We start from the raw sequence: 19,278 nt of genomic DNA, 5'->3' as shown, positions 1-19,278 counted from the left end.
GTCAATTCTGAGTCCTTCTGTTGTTAAATATTAATGGAAAGGTGCTTGGAAAGGAGGGGCTGTTTCATACTATAATGTGGAATTATGAGAGCATTTTTCAGTAGGAGGGCATAAAGGAGTTGACTTTTTTTCTACGCTTGAAAATGTAACATCTAAAATTTGTGGGAAGCAATTTTTAAACCTTTTTACACAGCACCGTTAACAAATTGCACCTAATGAGGCCCGTGACATTCTGCAGTGTTGTACGCATTAAATATTCATAAGATATATCTGAAGTTGTGTTCAATGTCTAGATTTTCCTGTATCTGGAAGAAAAAAAAAAGTCAATGTTGATTTCCTGTCTTTCATCTTGTATTGTAGAGAATGTAACTCCGTGACAGCTAAGGTGACTGAAACAAGCACCGGTGGCTTGCATTGATCTGACAGTGATGCTCTATTATCCTGAACTTTGTCGTATTAACGTTCCCTCCTCCACACATCAGCAAGTACTACAGGGGTTCCATTATTAGAAGATAATTACCTGTGCCAGAAATTGTAAGATATACATTAACGTTCTCAGAAAGTATATCGTATTCAATGGCAAATGATCAGTGGGATGGGAAGTCTAAAATAGAAGCCTCATCTATAGAGTCAGCTGGAGATCAACCACATCAAAGGGCCTGTTTTGTGATACCCCCATCCATTCCTCAAGGAGTGTGTGTACATATGCCACGATGATAGAGATTAGAGAGATTGCTGCAAGTGGGCAGGCATGGGAGCAAAGGCGTCCTTAGGACACTTTTTTTTTAAACAAATAAGGGCTTGCTCTATAATTGCTTTTGGGCATTAGCTGGCATTTGGACATATGGGTATGATTTGACTTCTGTAACTTTTTTTTTAATTAACATTTTGGTTTTGGCTTTGTGCATACAGCCTTCAGCTTGTACAAGAGAGTTTAGAACAGGGCTAGGCAACCTCGGGATTCCAGCTGTTGTGGAAATACATGTCCCATACAGGAATAGCAAGGCTCTGACAACCAAAGGCGCTATATCCAAAGGCAGGGACATGATGGCATTTGTTATATCACCGCAACTGGAGTGCCAAATGTATCTATAGATGGAGCTATGGTTGTCACTAGTCTGCTCTCCTGATTTCTACTACAAACACATCTTCCTCTTCATTACATGGGGAAATGAGTAGCTGGAAGGTAGATAGCATTGTTTGTGCTTTTAGTTTATTTCATAGGAAGTTACAAGGCAACTGCATTTCAAAATTAACAGTACTTTCTGTACTTGCTGAAAAATGCCTTCTATTCTTTTCACTGAATGCAAGACATTATGTGAATGGATAAGAGGAGAGGAGGTTCAGGTAAACAACAGCATCTTCCATTATCCATTCACAGAACACCTTGCATTCTGAATACATGGAATACAAAGCATTTGTGAATGGGCGAGGGGAGAGAAGGGGGCCGGGAAAGAACAGGATCCTTTACTTAATGAGAGCCAGACCTCTCAGTTGCAGTGCTGGAACAGGAGTGCTGTGTGTAGTATGCGGGATGAATGAAAATAAGATTTGTACAGTACACAGCAGTGATCCGGTCATAGCCTGGTCATCATTAGAAGTATTTTATTTCACTTGTTTTTTTGGGTGGGCTCCACCTTAACTTGATAGTCTTCACTACCATTAAAGAAGAACACAGTAAAAATCGAACTTAGCCTGGTAGTGGGGTTACCCCCGCACATCAAGGGTTAAGCATTTGTTTTGTCTAGAGGGCTCAAATAAAGCAGTTTTACTCACCTGATCCTCGGTCTCTTGGCATCCTCACATCTAATGCAGGTCAATGGACGTCACTGGTCCTTAGACCACCAGCACCCAGGGGAGAAGAGGCTGTGGGGACCAGCCTTGCAGCCTGGAAGAAGCCAGCTGGACTGAGGATCAGGTACGTAAAACTGCTTTTTTAGGTCCCCTGGGCAAAACGAGCACTTAACCCTTGCAGTGCAGAAGCCCCACTGCAAGGGTAAGTTTTACATTTTTATAGAAATTTTTCTTTAGGCTCTGTGATGAACATCCCAAAGCAGGGAGCTGCTCAATGCTTGCTGGAAGCTTTCCAAATTACAACCTTGCTGTACACACTGCTCTTATACAAGTTGAAGCCCATGTGTACAAGGCCTAAAATTCATGCTCAAAGTGCCCAATCCTGTATGCTTATTTCTAAGAACCTAGGAAGGGAGAGCAAAACTAGACATTTCTGAAGATGGGAAACATTAGTATCTGAAGATATCAAACACAGCTAATCATTCTATTGTTATTATTACCCCTCATTTATAGAGCGGCCACATATTACACAGGACTATACAGTGATTATTTTTCTTTTTGGCCAGCTCAGTCCCTTATAGTAGTTTTTTCCTTTTTGGTCAATAAAGACTTTTCTATCGCCTCCCCATTGAGACATTTAGAGTACCGTTGAAGTTCATCAGAACTCATAATGATATACTAAGAATTTATAATTGATAGGTTGTAGGCTGAGATGTAAATACATGTTAATGAGCTTGTCATTTTAACTGCATTTGATGGTAATGTTTGTTGGTGCCTCAATCGTCCCATATAGTGCTATTTTTCTTTCTGGTCCTCTGCCCATACAACTTTACAGACTAAAGTCAAAGATAACACATAAGAAATCCAGTAGAATGTTCGTACCTGTGATTATGCGGCGGAAAGCTTAACCTGCTGAGCCACCATGGTGAGCCACCACGACCTGCTGAGCCACCATGGCTGCGATCTTCATGTTTTTTCCATTTTTTTTCTTGTCCTGTGCACATGAGCCTTATAAAGAGTGTAATATATCTTTCCTTCCCATATACTGTCATCTGGAAGCCTAAATATAGCACATAGAATATGACTTTGTTCCCTGTAAGAATATGTCCTTATCATCAATTTGCTTCGTCCATAATTTTAATTAAATAGGACTTTCCAAAAGCTTTCATGAATGCATTCATTATTAGGCTCAGCACATCCTTCAAACAAATTGTTAATTAACAGACTCGGCACATCCTTCAAACAAATGGAGCCCTTCCTGGGGACGTGATTAGGAGTTGGAGATGGGAACAGGATATGCACATTTCATATCAGATAACACTTCAGTGCTTATATTGCCGAGAAATTGTATCGATCCTGTATCTTTGGGGGAGTTAGCTTGATAATAGCAATAGAGAGGTCCTTTGCTAATTGCTCTGTGACTACACTAGAATGTCTGGTGGATGGTGGCCACATGACATCAAATGTTCCTTTAGTTATAAAATAGTTTCCAGATGGTACTGGGTCCCCTCCATCCTCCACAAGGCATTCCCAAGCATCTCCCCCAACATCGGTACTGATTCTGCATATGTTTTGGGGTGTTACGTCTGGGAAAAGGTAATTAGTACAATACGCAAAGTAACAGATGTAGATCTGAGAGGCGACCTGGCAGAGCTCCTCTTACATTTGACTCCTAATTCCCAAATATCATTTAAAAAAAACAAAAACGTTACTCATAAATCTGATAAATGCTGCCCACATTTGCATCCTGCTTTTTATGGAAGCATACAGGATGGACTACAATCTCACGTTTTAGGTTACTGATTTGTAATGAGATTGTAGTCTGTCACGGGAGCAAACTTGGAGCGGTGACTACTTTACAACACACACAGGGACCATGAGGAACAAAAGTAGCCCCCCTCCAGAAGGAAGGACAGTGTCAGCACCAATTCAGAGATGATTTGAGGATCTGCAGCTAGGGCCGGATTTCCCACAAGGCCAACCGAGACCCAGCCTCAGGGCAGCAGGGAGTAGAGGGGCAGCACGGGTGTGGAATTCATATCTCCCGACGACCTGGACATGCAGTTCCAGGCGCCGGGCGGGTAGTTGTTTTCTATATTTAGCCCTGCTTTGGGCAAGCAGAGCTAAATGTACAGCAGGGAAGGCGCTGCTTGTTTTGTACAAGTTGTAACGATCGCGGCTGCGCTCCTCGATGGAACGCAACCGCAAGGCGGAAGTAAGGGGGCGATGCGTTCCAGCGTGGAACGCATCGGCGCTCTGACGTAGGTAGCTCCGCCCACGCTCCGTCCCCATAAAATGCCGGAAGAGAGATCAGTATGGCGTTCCACTATTGCGAGTGCAACGCCATCTGATCCCTGGAACGGAGCCAGAAGTTTGTGAGCCGCAAGGACCCCCACTTACCCGGACGTCTAACTGAGGATCTCCACTTATTTGGACTGCTAACAGCAAGTATTGCTAGTCTAGGACTGCCAGTCCTTAGCTAGCAGCTCAGTAGAGGGATTGTATTGAGTGTACTGAACTGCTTAATGGACTTCCTATTATAGACTTGTGTCTCAGCATTTAAAGGGGAACTGTTACTATTTTTTCTGCTTGATATCTGATCATTGGAACTGACTTATTGTTTTGATCTCTCTCACCAAACGTGCACCCAGTTATGCTGTAATAACCTGGGGCAACGCACGTGACGCCTACACTAAATACCTGCGGCATATGATGGTAGAGCTCCAAACTCTCAGTTAAATTGGAGAGTGACGCCTGGAGCTCGACCCTGAAACCGTACCCTCTCACAGACCTCCCCTGACTTCAGCTACTCCGCAGCTGAGATTCATACAAAACGACCCAGTCATTACACAAGTGATCTCGGCGATGTCGCCCGGATCACTTGTATGCAGCCTGCATACAGGGGGGCGCATTTAGGAACCTGGCATTGGGGCAGCAGAGAGAGGAAATCCCGAGTGATACACAAATAAGTGATACACACATACACAAATAAGATACATTTGTGTTAATAGTTAAAGTGACATTAAACCCTCAGATTTTTAACATAAACCAATACTGTAATGTGTGTCTTACTGTAATCCATGGTTGTTTCCCTTCTCCTTGCTGCTCTTCCTTTTAAATCCTCATGTCTTCTCATGCTGGGGGAGAACTTCCCTTTGCAGCTGAGTGCCTCTTCCTGTAGTGCTGGCTCAGGTTGTGAACCTTCACACAGACACCATGTAACCATTTCAGAGACAATGCAGTCTGCTGCAAAACAGAAGTTCTGCCCAGCATGAGAACAGATACGGATTTAAAAGGAAGAGCAGCAAAGAGAAGGGAAACAACCATGGATTACAGTAAGGCACACATTACACTATTGTTTTATGTTAAAAAATCTGAGGGTTTAATTTCACTTTAAGGTACTTGAATGCATTTTTATGGTTTAACTCCTGAGATTAGTGTCACTTCAATTTAAAGGTGTTCTAAACCCTCCATTTTTTGCCTATATCTACTGCTCCCGCCCGAGAATCCAAAACTGCTCGGGCGGCCGCAAAGCATCTTGGGGCGGGCGCATGCGCAGTTCGGATTCTCAGTCGGGAGACGAGGAGAGAAACAAGGTAAGTCTATGTACGTGTGCACCCGCACAGACACCGCTGGATCAGAAGTGTCTGCAAGCAGAAAGGAGTTAGCGCTGGATCGGAGAGCCGCTGCACCGCTAGAGGGACAGATGAAAACATCAGGAAAGGAGACGAAGATCGGATTAAGAAACCTCATTTAAGGTAAGTGCTAACATTAACATTGGGGGGAGGGAAAAACATTTTTGACTTTAATGTCACTTTAAGGGACCTTAGGGTTCATGGGATTAACTTCAAAGAGCCTGAGTCCATTGCTTTGGCTTATAGGGTTCAGGAGCTTGGGTTTAGGGGACTTGAAGGGTTGTGGGTGTTAGAGTTTGGGACCTTTGGGAGTAGGATACTGTACATTTAAAATTTGGGACTTCGTATAGGAAACTTAAGAGTAGGGTTTTAGAGGTTTTTGTTTAGGGGTACTTAGTTTAGGAAAGTTGGAGCTTTAGTTTGGGTGGCTTCCGTTTCTGGGGCTTTAAAATTTGGAGCTTCAGCTCTCATCCTTAAAGGAGAACTATGAGGCGAGTGCTTTTCACTCACCTCATAGTTCTAGCCGACCTGTGACAATGAGACTGTCACAGGTCGGCTCAGTAGATCGGGAAGTGAGCGAACACATACCGGCGTTCGCTCACTTCTCGAGAACTGTGACAGGGGAGGGACTGGATTCCCCCCTCCCCTGTCCGATCCTCCAGCGCTGAGCTGTCACTCACGCAGCTGGGTGGATCCAGACAGTATTGTCGGGATCCACTTCGGCTGCGGCGTCTCTGTATACCGCGAGCCATAGCTCGTGGTATACAGAGCTTTGGGTCACGGGAGAACGCTAGTTTGCGTTCTCCCGCGACCCTCAGGAGAACTATGGGGAAAAGCCCTGACCCCATAGTTCTCCTTTAACAAATTCTTTGCTTGTGCAAACAAAATCAATGTCTTTTTTAATTTATCCTGGAGAGGGTAGTACTGTATTTCCAGTGTTGCCTTTTTGGTGTCCACGTTCTTTTATCTGCTGTACTGTCTTAAAAAAATATGAGAAAGCAAGTAAAAAAAAAAAAAAAAAGATATCAGTGTATGCGATATGTGTTTTATTTGTTCTCCAGTCAGCTCCCCATTTGTGCTTGTGGGTGAACATTAGATGGCAGCAGCTGATACGCTAATGACACATCCTCATAAATATCCGATGGTTGTGGAATGTTACACTAGGTCTGAGGAGCTCACGGAGCACATCTGATGATACACATTCTGATCATCTTGTTAGGCTTATTATATTCATCCCACACGGAAGCAGATTGGAATGTGAGACGCATGCTTCTGACAGGCTGGATGTGGTGACATTTTAATACAGTAGATGGCTCTGCGGTACGCATGGGGCTGCTATGGCAATAGTAACTCTACTGCCCAGAATTGTAGCCGATTACCATTTTTTTTGGTACTTTTTTTCTTACGCTGGGAAAATTGTCCTTTAGAGGTGAATGGAATGATTTGGGCTAAATGAGTTTCTCCGCAACACTTTGCGGAATCAGAAACTCCCAGTTTTGCTGTTTAAAACTCATCCATATACAGATATTAAAGACAGAAAAGAATGCAGCTCTGTCATTATTAGGGTTCGTTCACACCACAGGGCAGTGCGTTCCTGTCAGAATCGTACCGGAACACACTGCCAGCATTGTGGCCAGCTCACTTTTTTGCCGGGCTGGAGGGGTGGCGTGGCGGGCCATTGAAGTGAATGGCACCGCAGCCACGCCCTGCGTCCGCAATGCGATCGCCCGCACGGGATCGCAAGGCACATTGTGCCTGCAGTGCGGTCCGGTGTGATCAAAATAGTGCTTGCAGCCACGCCCCCTCCAGCCCGGCAAAAAAGTGAGCCAACTGCAATGCGGGCAGTGCCTTCCGGTCCGATTCTGACCGGAACGCACTGTCATATGGTGTGAACGAACCCTCAATATATTATTAAATGTATTTTTTTTCAAAATTCAAGTAGTGTAAGTACCGATATTTGACCTGCAGCCAGTGGCGTCACAAGGGGGGTGCGGCCCGCACCCGGGTGACACCATTGGAGGGCTGACACCAAAATGACAGATAGTCATTTTGGTGTCACCCCCTCTGAAAAGTCGGGCACTCGGTCATGGACTGAGAGCCCGACAGTGTCAGGAGAGAGGAGGAGACCCGCTGGCATACCTCATCCCGTCGGGTGAACGTCCCCTCCTCTCTCTGCCGGCGTCCATCACAAAGATGGTCGCCGGCAGGCGTCAATTAGACGGCCGCACATGCGCGATGACGTCACGGCGGGGTGTCACCTGCTCTCCGCTCTGGGTGACAGCCGGCCTCGGGACGCCCCTGGCAAGGGGCCAATCAGTTCATGTGCTGACAAAAAGCAGGCTGATAGGAGGGAAAGCAGAGTGACAGAGAAATGAGCTCATCGCTGTGCTGCTTCTCCGGCTGAACTCTGGGAACAAAAATGTTTATTTAAATATATTCCTCAATAGCGACAAAGGCTATAAATTCACTTTGTGTGTACCAAATGCCTCTGTTAGGCCAGGTTCACACCATTTTCTGGACCAGATCTGGACCATATCTGGAACACGGTGCATTGCGGTTTGCCACATTTTTGCCGCGTTTCCGGAACAGTTTTTTTTTTTGCTTAAAATGGGCTTTCAGGTGTGTCCCAGTGCATTTGTATGCGTTTTTGATGCATTTTTCAATGTGTTCCAGACCAGAGAAAATGAGACTAGCAGTACTTTTCTGGTCTGGAACGGACTGCGCTGGTGTTAACAGAGGCCAGAGATAGCATAGGGATACATTAGGATGCATTTTGGGTCTGTAAACAATCTGGTCTGGTCTGGAGATGATCCGGATGTAGTGTGAACGGGTCCTGAACCCAGATATTGCCTTGTAAGAGTCATGACATTATCACTGTGCTGCAAATGGTCAGTGCAGAGAGCAGAGCTGTGGGAGGAACCCAGGAGGTTGCCCGGCGACAGGCTGCCTGTAGAAAACTACAGGAGGGGGCGGATACAAGACCAGCCATCCCACCCAATAGTCTTTGTTACAGGAAGTTTGGGCACAGAGGCAAAATGCAGGAGCTGTTTCATGCTGGATTACTCCATACAGGGCCAAAATTCCCACAAGCCCAAGGAAGCAGGGGTGTGGAATGACTATCTCCCGATGCCCAGGACATGCAGTTCCGGGCGCCAAGCGGGTAGTTGTTTTCTACATTTAGCCCTGTTTTGGGCAAGCAGAGCTAAATGTACAACGGGGAAGCGGCCGCTTGTTTTGTACAAGTGATCCCAGTAATGTTGCAGAGATCACTTGTATACAGCCTGCATATGGGGGGACCTGAGGAACCTGGCATTGGGGCAGCAGAGAGAAGAAATCCGGCTGCAGATTGAATAACAGCGCGCAGTGCCAGGCTGCTGTAAACAAAGCAAGCAGAGTCCTGTCTTGCATTAAGAAGGGAATGTATTGCAGGGATTTTAACATAGCATCTAGGCAAGTAATGGTCAGCAATGGCGGCCTCCATGACATGTTCCCTTTAAATACTGCTTGTCCATATATAAAATGTTTGTATAATCGGGATCTTATTTTTTGCGATCTCACTGCTGCCTGTCCATTAAAACAAAGCTTTTTATAAATAAATTTTATTGATTTTGTTAGCAACACAGAAAAGCTGTGGTCAGCACGTGGTACTATTCTTGGATTGGAGAGGGGGGTAGGTGGAGGGCTGTGCTGCTTGAAGAAGGATCACTCATTGTTGGTATTGCAATCATGACGCCAAAACTTTTCCTAATGGATACGGGTTAGATTTCACTTCTGTGACTCCACGGGTGGGATTTCTCCTCACTTCCTGACGTGTCACCAGATCTGAAAGTATGAAGAATCCCTCCAATGTGGATACAGACAGAATTTTAAAAAACGTGTTTTTATTGAGCCTTCTTAACCACTTTCATGGGGTTCATGGAAATGTACGTCCTCCGTTGGAACTGCTGCAGCCGTGTTCTTGGTAACGTTTCAAACAGCCGACGACTGGTGTTTAAATACGAATGTGATCTGGCGTCTGTACAGGAGCCAAATCTCTTGTACGGTGCGGTGCTGTGCCCCCTCCCCCCCCTCCGCCATCGGCTTCCCGGGCTCCACTGTCCCCCATGAGCCTGAGACCGGTGTGGTGGGTCTCCCCTGATAGATCGGAGGAGAGATCAGCGTCTTCCAGCACTGGATCTCTCCTCCGATCACTGGACCAGGAAGTGATGTGCATGACATCACTTCCGGTGTCACTGGGCACATTCTCCGGGTCTTAGAGCCAGAAGAAGAAGCCGGTAAAGCAGATCTCTGTTTCATCAGCTTCTTTGGGGTACCTAGGTGACACTAGGGACCTCTGATGTCTCCATGGACCTGTCACACCCTATTTGCTATCACATAGGGGGCTTGTTAGCCTTTTATGCGATAGCAATAAAGCTGAGTGTAAAAAAAAAATGTAAAGATTAAAATAACAAAAAAAATAAAAAATGCAAAAAGTCCCCCGCCCCCCACGTACACGCACATAGAATGCAAACACGCGTCGGATGCACCTACGTGTAAAAACAAAAATTGTGCAACACATGTTACATATCGCCGTGAGCGTCGGAGTGAGAGCAATAGTTCTAGAGCCATCAATCACTGTTAGCGCTAAACTGATGAGCGGTAAAAGCGTTTAAAGTGTCCCCTATGGGAAATTTTGGGTACTGTCGTTTTTTGTGGTTTCACGGACGCACGCAATTTTAAGGCTTGACATGTTTGGTATCTATTCACCCGGCTTGACCCCGTCTCATATATTTTACCAAAAAATTGGGCATTATATTATGTTTCTGTGCATTAAATTTCAATTTTGTGTATTTTATCCTAAAAATACTGGTTCGATAAACATTTATGCGACATAAAAAATTGCAACTAGCATTCTTTTTAATTCTACAGGGCCTCCTCTGCTTTCAGAAAATATATCATTGTTTGGGGGTCTGAAGCTGTTTTCTAGCCAAAAATTCAGATTTTATCATGTGTGTGCACATGTAAGAAAATGCTGCGGACAGCAAGTGGTTTACAATGACCTACTTCCTGTTGTGCGGCTGGAACAGGAAGTGATGGGAAATCTCCCCTTTGGGAGAAGAAGCAGCGATATAAACATGACAGGGGGTTCTAACACTCCCCCACTCTATCCAAACCTAGATTTGTCTTTAGATTCCCATTCATCCCGGTATGTTGTATGTACAGCAATGCATGTTACATGGTACATATGTGTGAGGAAGACGCAGGTCCATCCAGTCCGTGCCATGTGTAAGTGCACATGTATGTCCCGGGCTATGGGAGACCATTGTCATTACTCCCGGCTCATATCTCCACATCATCCCAGTCGGCGCACACCAACCATGTATAGGATTATCCCCCCAGTCGGTGCACATCCTCCATATATATGATGACCCCCCTCCCCCCCCCCAGTCGGTGCACATCCTCCATGTCACATGCCCCCTCCGTTGCTCTGACAGCCATTACATCATAGGACGGGCGCGGTGCATTGTGGGCGGGGAGGGGAGATCGCCATTTGCAGCAGACAGAGGCGGATACTGGCAGGAGAGGATGCGTCCCGGAACTCGGGCTGTCAGCTAGGAGAGGCCTGGGCTCTGGGCCTGATACTGGAAGGAGGCTCACCGGACACACCGACCACCATCACCCCATTGAGGCCGCACTGACCGCTGAACGGTACGACCGGGCGAGGGTTATCTGCGGCTGACGGGGGACCACAAGTCCCAGCGTGTCCTTATGGGCAGCGCCGTGCTGAGCCTTCTGGTTCCCCAGGAGCACGAGGTGGGGGGGTGGGGTATGAGAGGGAGGAGCGGGTCCACCATGCCATCACCGGCCACCATGTCTGCCTGCTGCAGAGTAGATCAATGTACATGGAGGAGGATAGCATGATGTATGACGTGGTCAGGCCTGATGAGGGATGGGGGGTGTACAGTAATAAAGGACGCGGGGTCAGGCCTGATGAGGGATGGGGGGTGTACAGTAATAAAGGACGCGGGGTCAGGCCTGATGAGGGATGGGGGGTGTACAGTAATAAAGGACGCGGGGTCAGGCCTGATGAGGGATGGGGGGTGTACAGTAATAAAGGACGCAGGGTGCGGGGTCAGGCCTGATGAGGGATGGCGGTGTGTACAGTAATAAAGGACGCAATAGAATGCCGTATTGTCATGAACACAGACACCATGGAAGGTGATCTGGAACGGGGGTCATGGGGTCAATAGAAGGAGGACTGGAATCAGATGCTCTATTGCCGTCCAGAGATCGGGGAAGGAATGTTTTCTGTGAGTAGAGGAGACAAAGTGCAGGGGACATTTTGGAATAGTGGACCGTATTGTCATCCAGAGATGAGATTCAATGTGATGGGAAGATTGTCAGCATCAGGACCAGAGTGCAGGACACCCCTAAGGATGCTCCATTGCCCTTGGCAGAGATGAGATCTCTTGTTGATGGGATGAAGGCAGCACAAGGAGGGTTGCTATGGTAATCTGTATGATGATAAGTGGATGACATCCGGGGTGATATGTGACGGAGGAAGCACCTCGATAGAAGATGTCGGATGATCAGAAATGTGGAAACGGTCAGGCTTGGTGATTATAGATGGAGGGGAGGCAGTCTGTACTCCATAAAGTGATCTGTGATGGGTTGGAAGCCTAATAAAGGGGTATTAGAGGCGATTTCAGGTTTCACGGAATGATGGGACAGGACAGGCTGTATTGTTATTACGAATGACCAAGTGTGATCTGGGGAGGGATGGAGGATTTATCTTCTGAGGTCCATGGGGATGTAGGATGTGATGGGGATGCAGGATGTAGTTTACTAATGTTCATTGGTTAGAGCAGGGGTAGGCAACTTCGGTACTCCAGCTGTAGAGAAACAACAACTCCCATCATGCCTCTGGGAGTCATGCCTGTGGATGTCAGAATCTTGCAATGCTTTGTGGGACTTGTAGTTCCACAACAGCTGGAGTGCCGAGGTTGCCCACCCCTGGGATATAGGGTGTATTGTATTTTTTATAGATGCAGAATGGGTCCTCAGTGAATTGTAATGGGACGAGGGGAGCGATGTAATAAAGGATCCATGGTAGTTAGTTGCAGCATGTGATGGGACTTAGTGCTTATTGTGGCATATGATGGGACAAAGCGTGTATTTGTATACAGTCAGGGAGGGTCCTTTGTGAATTTTAAGAGGACTAATGTCATTATGGATGGAAGGCTCTATGGTAGTCTGAATGTGTATAAGATATAGTCCCATGAGGCATTGCAGGACTCTGACAGTCACAGGCATTACTCCTAGGGACAGATGAGGGGATTTGTAGTTTCACCACAGCTGGAGTGACAAGGTTGCTCTCCTGTGTTATAATAACGACTGCATGTTCAAGGGCAAGGGGTAGTCAACCTCCGCGCTCAAGCTGTAGTGAAACTACAACACCCACCATGCCTTTGCCTGTGGGAGTCATGGCTATGGCAGGGGTAGTAAAACTACAACACCTACCATGCCTTTGCCTCTGGGAGTCATGTCCATGGCAGGGGTAGTTAACCTTGGCACCCAAGCTGTATTGAAACTACAACAGCCACCATGCCTTTGCCTGTGGGAGTCATGCCTATGGCAGGGGTAGTCAACCTTGGCACACCAGCTGTAGTGAAACTACAACACCCCCTATGTCTTTGCCTGTTGGAGTCATGTCTATGGCAGGGGTAGTGAAACTACAACACCCACCATGTCTTTTGCCTGTGGGAGTCATGCCTATGGCAGGGCTAGTCAACCTTGGCACACCAGCTGTAGTAAAACTACAACACCCACCATGCCTTTGCCTCCGGGAGTCATTTCTATGGCAGGGGTAGTTAACCTTGGCACCCAAGCTGTATTGAAACTACAACACCCACCATGCCATTGCCCCGGGGAGTCATGCCTGTGGCTGTGAGAATCTTGCGATGCCTCATGGGACTTGTAGTTCCACTACAGCTGGAATACTGAGGTTGCCTACCTCTACTGTAGGTTGAAATGTGATGATGATGTTCTAATCGATCTGATATTGTATTGGGCCTGTGATGCCTTATAATTGGATGCGTCAAAGAAGACAGACTCCAAGGTGACTTGATGGGCATTGCGCTGATGCAGAATTAGGCAGGCCGCGGGATCACAGCGTGAATGATGTGCAATGCAACAAAGACGGAGCCCCTAGGGTGGCCTGTGATGTTCTGTGTTGGCGGACGGTCCTTTGTGTATTGCTGGTAGGCCGATGTGATCCCAGGGTGTGTTGTCATGGTGCATCCGGGTGCTCTGGGAGGGGTGGGGATAACACGGCGTTGTTGGGGGACATGCTGCATTATTTTCGGAGGAGGCTTGGTCCTGGGTGGTCCTTGTGACGTTGCGGGCTGGTTTGATCCTGAGAGCACAGGCTGCGCTAGAAGCATGATCCTGCTTGAGGTACATACGTCTCTCGCCTTTCTAATGTCATTCTCCTGATTCCGATGATTCTTCACCGCGCACATCATATCCCGTGTGATGATTTAATATACAGGATGCGATCTGAATGGCAGATATGGAGGATCGAGTCTGTTGCTGTGTGATATGACATTGATATGGGGGTCACCTGTACGCAGTTTATGGGATTTAATTTGCTGTGATGATGATGATCTGCTTACATTTATATATACGTGTGACTGAGGATGGAACATGTTACTGTCAGCGGGAGGAGGGGCAGGAAGTGTGGTCCCTGGGGACCGGTTAATGAAGCTGTCATGTCTGCTCCATCCAGTGCAGTAACAATGGCCTTTGTTGTTGTAGAAGCGTTCACCATGCATGAGACATGTGGAATAATCATTGCGTGTGGCACCTTGCATTGATGTGTGCCGTTTGTATAGTATCAGAAAGGTTATTGTGGCGTCCGTCTGCAGCAGAGCGGCAGCTATGGAAGGACCAGGGGTTGGTGTTGGGTTTAAATTGCTGCTAGATTGCATTCTTTAAGGCGGGTATCTACACTTCGGTCCTCCAACTGCTGTGGAACTACAAGTCCCATGTAGCATTGCAAGACTGACAGCCATTACTCCCAGAGGCATGCTTATTATTGTACATGCGGCAGCTATGCTAGGACCTGGGATCGGCGTTGGGTATAAACTGCTGCTCAAAAGTGCTGGATTGCATTCTTTAAGGCAGGGGTATGTACACTTCGGTCCTCCAGCTGCTGTGGAACTACAAGTCCCATATAGCATTGCAAGACTCTGACAGCCATGACTCCCAGAGGCATGATTTATTATTATTATTATTATTATACAGGATTTCTATAGTGCCAACGGTCTGCACAGCACTTTACAATATAAGGAAGGCATTACCGATGCAGAGTATTTGGGCGAGTACTCATACTCGCCCGAATGCTCTGAAACCTTCCCCAATACCGCAACTTCGGGTCAGAGGAAGATTCCCTCTGGGCGGGAGTGTCGTAGGGGAAACTTGGAGTCAGCTTCCCGGGCAATTGGGAAGCAGGGCTGCAAGTATTGACCCGCCTCCCGGCTTCCTGATTGGCCGGGAAGCCGGCTCCATGCTGATTGGCTGGAAACCCGGCTACCCAGCCAATCAGCATGGAGCCAGCTTCTGGGCCCTACGGCACTGCCGGTTGGAGGGAACCAGCTCAATTCTGATTGGGTGGGAAGCCGGTTTCCCGTCCAAACAACATGGAGCCGGCTTCCTGGGCAATCGGGAAGCCGGCTCCATTCCCATGGAAGCATCGCTATCGGTGAGAACCGAAATATCGGTACTTGACACTGAAGAACCACTATTGGTGCATCCCTAGTTACAGTACAAGACAAGATGGTAAGGAGGGCCCTGCCCGTGAGGGCTTACAATCTATAAGGGAGGGGCAAGTGATACATGAGGAGGTAGCTGTGTGGGGGTGAATTGAATTGTTTGAGAACATGATGGTTGAGTGGTCAGGTTGAGGTGGGATAGGCTTCCCTGAAGAGATGAGTAATAAGGGATCGCCTAAAGGCAGAGTAGAAGATAGATGGACAGATTGGGGTGGGGAGTTCCAAAGGATGGGAGAGATTCTAGAAAAGACCTGAAGGTGAGCATGGGAGGAGTTGATGAGAGAGCAAAAGGTTTTGGAAGGAGCAGAGGGGATGGTTAGGGTGATGATGGGATTTGTAGTTTGGCTCCCCGCTGCTTTACAGTATATAAAAAGGTAACTCTCCTGTAGTTCAGTTTTTTTGTGTGGTTATCCCTTTAAACAAGGCTGAGCAAATCCCAGGAGCCAGGTCGCCAATTCTCCTTAAAAATTGCTGCTGGGACCTACATTTTGAGGTTTTCTCTAGTTGTCAATGGAACTGGCTCCTAAAAAAAAATGCTACTGGCACCTGGATTAGGCAGGCCGGCTCCTGAACTCCATATTCATTTCTCCACCCCTATGTTTTAACTGCAGCAACATGCTGTGGGGGTTTATCAAAACTGGAGCAAACAGAATCTGGAGCAGTTGCCCATGGCAACCAATCCGCATCTCTCCTTCAGTGTGCTCAGGCAAGATTTGAAAATGAGAGATAGAAGCTGATTGGCTGCTCCAGGTTTTGATAATATCCCCTCTGTGTGTTTTTAAATCTGATCAAATGATTGCAGCATAATGTTCATTCTGGAATCTCGAGCATGCTCAGAAGCTGCAGTCATCGGTCATTATTACATTTACAGAACACGCCGTTACAGTATGACAAAGCAGCTTGTAACATTCTCTGTGCCGTCTTCCCTCCTCCTCGCTGATAGTACATAGACTTCTATGCTCTTTAAATATTTACTATTGTTTGATGGCTTCCCATGTAGCTGAATACACCCCGTACAGGAGAGCAGTACAGGGACTGACGGCCGTACTTAGGGGAATGTGCATACCCCGTCGCACTCCGGGAAGTCTTTTCTAGGGATGAGTATATTGTGTGGGTGCGGTGGAATGATGCTGATACCGGTGACAGATTTATTAGGCCATGTATCATAATGCACATATAATTATATGGGATGTTTGCACTCCCCTTCATTGGACGTCTGACAGTTTGACCCATTGTAGAGTGCTAATACCGGTGAGGAGACTGGACACCATGTGTGCAAATCAGCATCAGACTGTGGGGGATAATGAGAATCCAGAATATATGCTGAGGGGAATTTATCAAAACTGGAGCAGACAAATTCTGGAGCAGATTTATTTATTTATTACAGGTGTTTATATAGCGCCGACAATTTACACAGCGCTTTACATAGATGCACATTCACATCAGTCTTCCTCAAGGAGCTTACAGTCTAAGGTCCCTATCTCGCATGCATACATAGAGGGCTAACTTAAGGTGCCCATACACTGCACGATTCTCGTGCGAGAATCGTGGGAAATCCCAGTGTGAATGAAGACGTGCGACCGTTTCTACAGTACGGTCGCACTTCTTTTGTCTAAGGAGCACGCTAGAAAACGGTGCCCGTTCAGCATTGCGGTCATCGGAAGCCCGCCCCTCAGGGGGGCGGGCTTGTGATGATCGCAAGTACGATCTGCCCGTCCAAGATGGGCATATCGTACGTTTTTTTAATTACTTTACAACCATCGCAAGACTAAGGTCTTGCGATGGTTGTAAAGTATATGGCCACCTTTCAGAGAGGAGCCAATTACCTCACCAGCATGTCTTTTGGAGTGTGGGAGGAAACCAGAGTACCCAGGGGAAACGCACACAAGCCCCTCTACATTGGGAGAACATGCAAACTTCTTGGGGATAGTGACCTGGCCAGGATTTAAACTGGGGAACCCCCCAGTGCTGCAAGGCAGAAGCGCTAACCACTATGCCACTGTGCTGCCCAATCAGCTTCTCTGTCTCATTTTCAAATCTTACCCGAGCAAACTGAAGAAAGAAGCTGATTGGTTGCCATGGGCAACTGCTCCAGATTTTGTCTGCTCCAGTCTTGATATATTCCCCTCGCCGTATGTAAAGTTAATCAGGGCCGAACATACCCCAGGATCGCAAATGCTCCTTAAAAATCACAGGCGGTGCCTAGTTGTCAAAAATCAACCTAATCCTGCTGCCTCCTGGATTCGACACTCTGGCTCCTAAATTCTACATTAATTTGTCCATCACTATCTATAGATTACTTTTTATTTCTTTATAAGTCTGCTCTTAAAGTGAACCTGTTTCATCCTTCAAAGCAGTGTGTCTCAACCTGTGTAACCTCCGGACCCACATTTGTCCTTGGTGATTAGGTTGTGACCCAAGTTGCACTGCCATGAACTCACGGCATTGTGGTACCGCAAGTTCAGATATGGGCAATAGAACTCTGGGTGGGAGATGCGTTTGGGGTGCCATTTAAATGAATAGCAATGCACCAGAGCGCGTGGGATTGCGTGGTACAGTGCGTTTATTGCACCGGACTGTGCGATTAACGCACTGTACCAGTGTGAATGGGTCTGTCTTATGAGGGCTGGAGTGGATCCTCAGCCTGGGGTCCAGTGTGGGCTGCTGTGCTGTGATGGAGCTTCATCCATATGTGCATCGCTTCTACCGCTCCCTTGCATGCCCTGTATAGGTGACGGGAGCCAGAATGTTACATCAGTCCAGTCCAGGCCCCTCTACAGTGCATGCGAGGGAGCTGTAAGCAATGCACGTATGAATGGAGCTCCATTGCGGCCATATGGTCCACACCACAGCGACACGGAAAGCACGATAGTGTGCTAGTGCACACATCGGTTGCCGCGCATCCCCATTGCTTTCAATGGGGTGACATCCGTGCGGCAATCGCAAAAAAAAAAAAGGTACAAGTACCTTTTTTTTGCGACACACAAGGTGTGGCTTTTTTAGTGTTGCACAGGCAGAATCACGTGCGATCTGCCCGGCATGTAATTAGAAAATATTGGCACAGAAAGCATGATCGGCTGCGGTGGGCGACGCCGTGACCGCGTGGCTATCCGCGCGCTTTTGTGCACGATTGCCTCGCGGTCAGCAGTCGCCCAGGTTGTGAACCCAGCCTTCGAGAGTTGTCACCAAAACGATGTCCCGATTGGAAGCCATTGTTCTGGAGATAGAGGAAACATTTTGGATTTCCCGTAACTTTCTATCAGTTATGATGGTGGTCACCCAGACAAAGGAAATGTGTGAACCTACAAGTAAGGCCACAAACAGCAATAAAACATGACATGGGTATAACGCTTCCACATGCTCGTCACAACTGAAAATGATTTTGGCTTTAGATACTGTTTAACTAGGTTAAAAAGGAGATGTCCATCAGGCTTTCACAACCCTCCGCAATTTTGGTTCAGAGGAGGGCAAAACAAAATCTCTGTGAATTTGCCTTCCTGGGAGGAAAAAGTCCTTTTCCGTCCCCACTCAGGGCATTTGGACCAGAAGCTTGGATGAAAAACTCCCTGTCTAAATTCTGATACTGATCTAGCTGTGCATAATGCAGCAAAGTACTTCACAGTTTAACCACTTCCCATAAATAACTTCTCTCTGAATTTATGGTAAAGCATTTTTTTTTCTTTCCTGTATATGAACTGATTTTCCATTGTACCCTGAACAGGATAAAAGGTTATGTGCCAAGTCTTTAAAGCGAACCCTGTGCCCAAAAGAAAGCAGTGATCAGCGCCAAAAGGAACCCTCCTGTGGCCCAAACAGCTTCTTAACCAGTTGACATCCGCGGTGTTAAACCCCCTTCCCATCCAGGCCATTTTTCAGTATTCAGCGCTGCGGTACTTTGACTGACATTTATTCCGTCATGCAGCGCTGTACTGAAATTAATTTTATACCCTTTTTTGGGGACAGATAGAGCTTTCTTTTGGTGGTATTTATTCACCACTGGGGGTTTTATTTTTTTACTATATTAAGGAAAAAAAAGC

At 46.9% G+C, this 19,278-nt stretch overlaps 1 protein-coding gene across 8 annotated transcripts in view; it reads left to right on the top strand.

Moving 5' to 3' along the window:
- The first annotated feature begins 10,915 nt into the window (after window positions 1-10,915).
- Window positions 10,916-19,278, top strand: part of KLC1 (kinesin light chain 1) — a 77,867-nt gene continuing 69,504 nt past the window's right edge. For 4 of the 8 annotated variants that reach the window (XM_018556523.1, XM_018556506.1, XM_018556537.1 and 1 more), the window contains exon 1: window positions 10,916-11,117. The gene's annotated coding sequence lies outside the window, so the exon portion shown is untranslated. Of the gene's footprint in view, window positions 11,118-13,758; window positions 13,866-19,278 lie in introns of those variants that run through there. The other 4 variants (XM_018556560.1, XM_018556552.1, XM_018556545.1 and 1 more) reach the window with 3 other exon arrangements.

The sequence above is a fragment of the Nanorana parkeri genome, unplaced genomic scaffold, assembly GCF_000935625.1.
Source record: "Nanorana parkeri isolate BGI_ZX_2015 unplaced genomic scaffold, ASM93562v1 scaffold12, whole genome shotgun sequence".
In the NCBI taxonomy this organism is placed as follows: domain Eukaryota; kingdom Metazoa; phylum Chordata; class Amphibia; order Anura; family Dicroglossidae; genus Nanorana; species Nanorana parkeri.
This window is presented reverse-complemented; position numbering and strand designations above follow the sequence as displayed.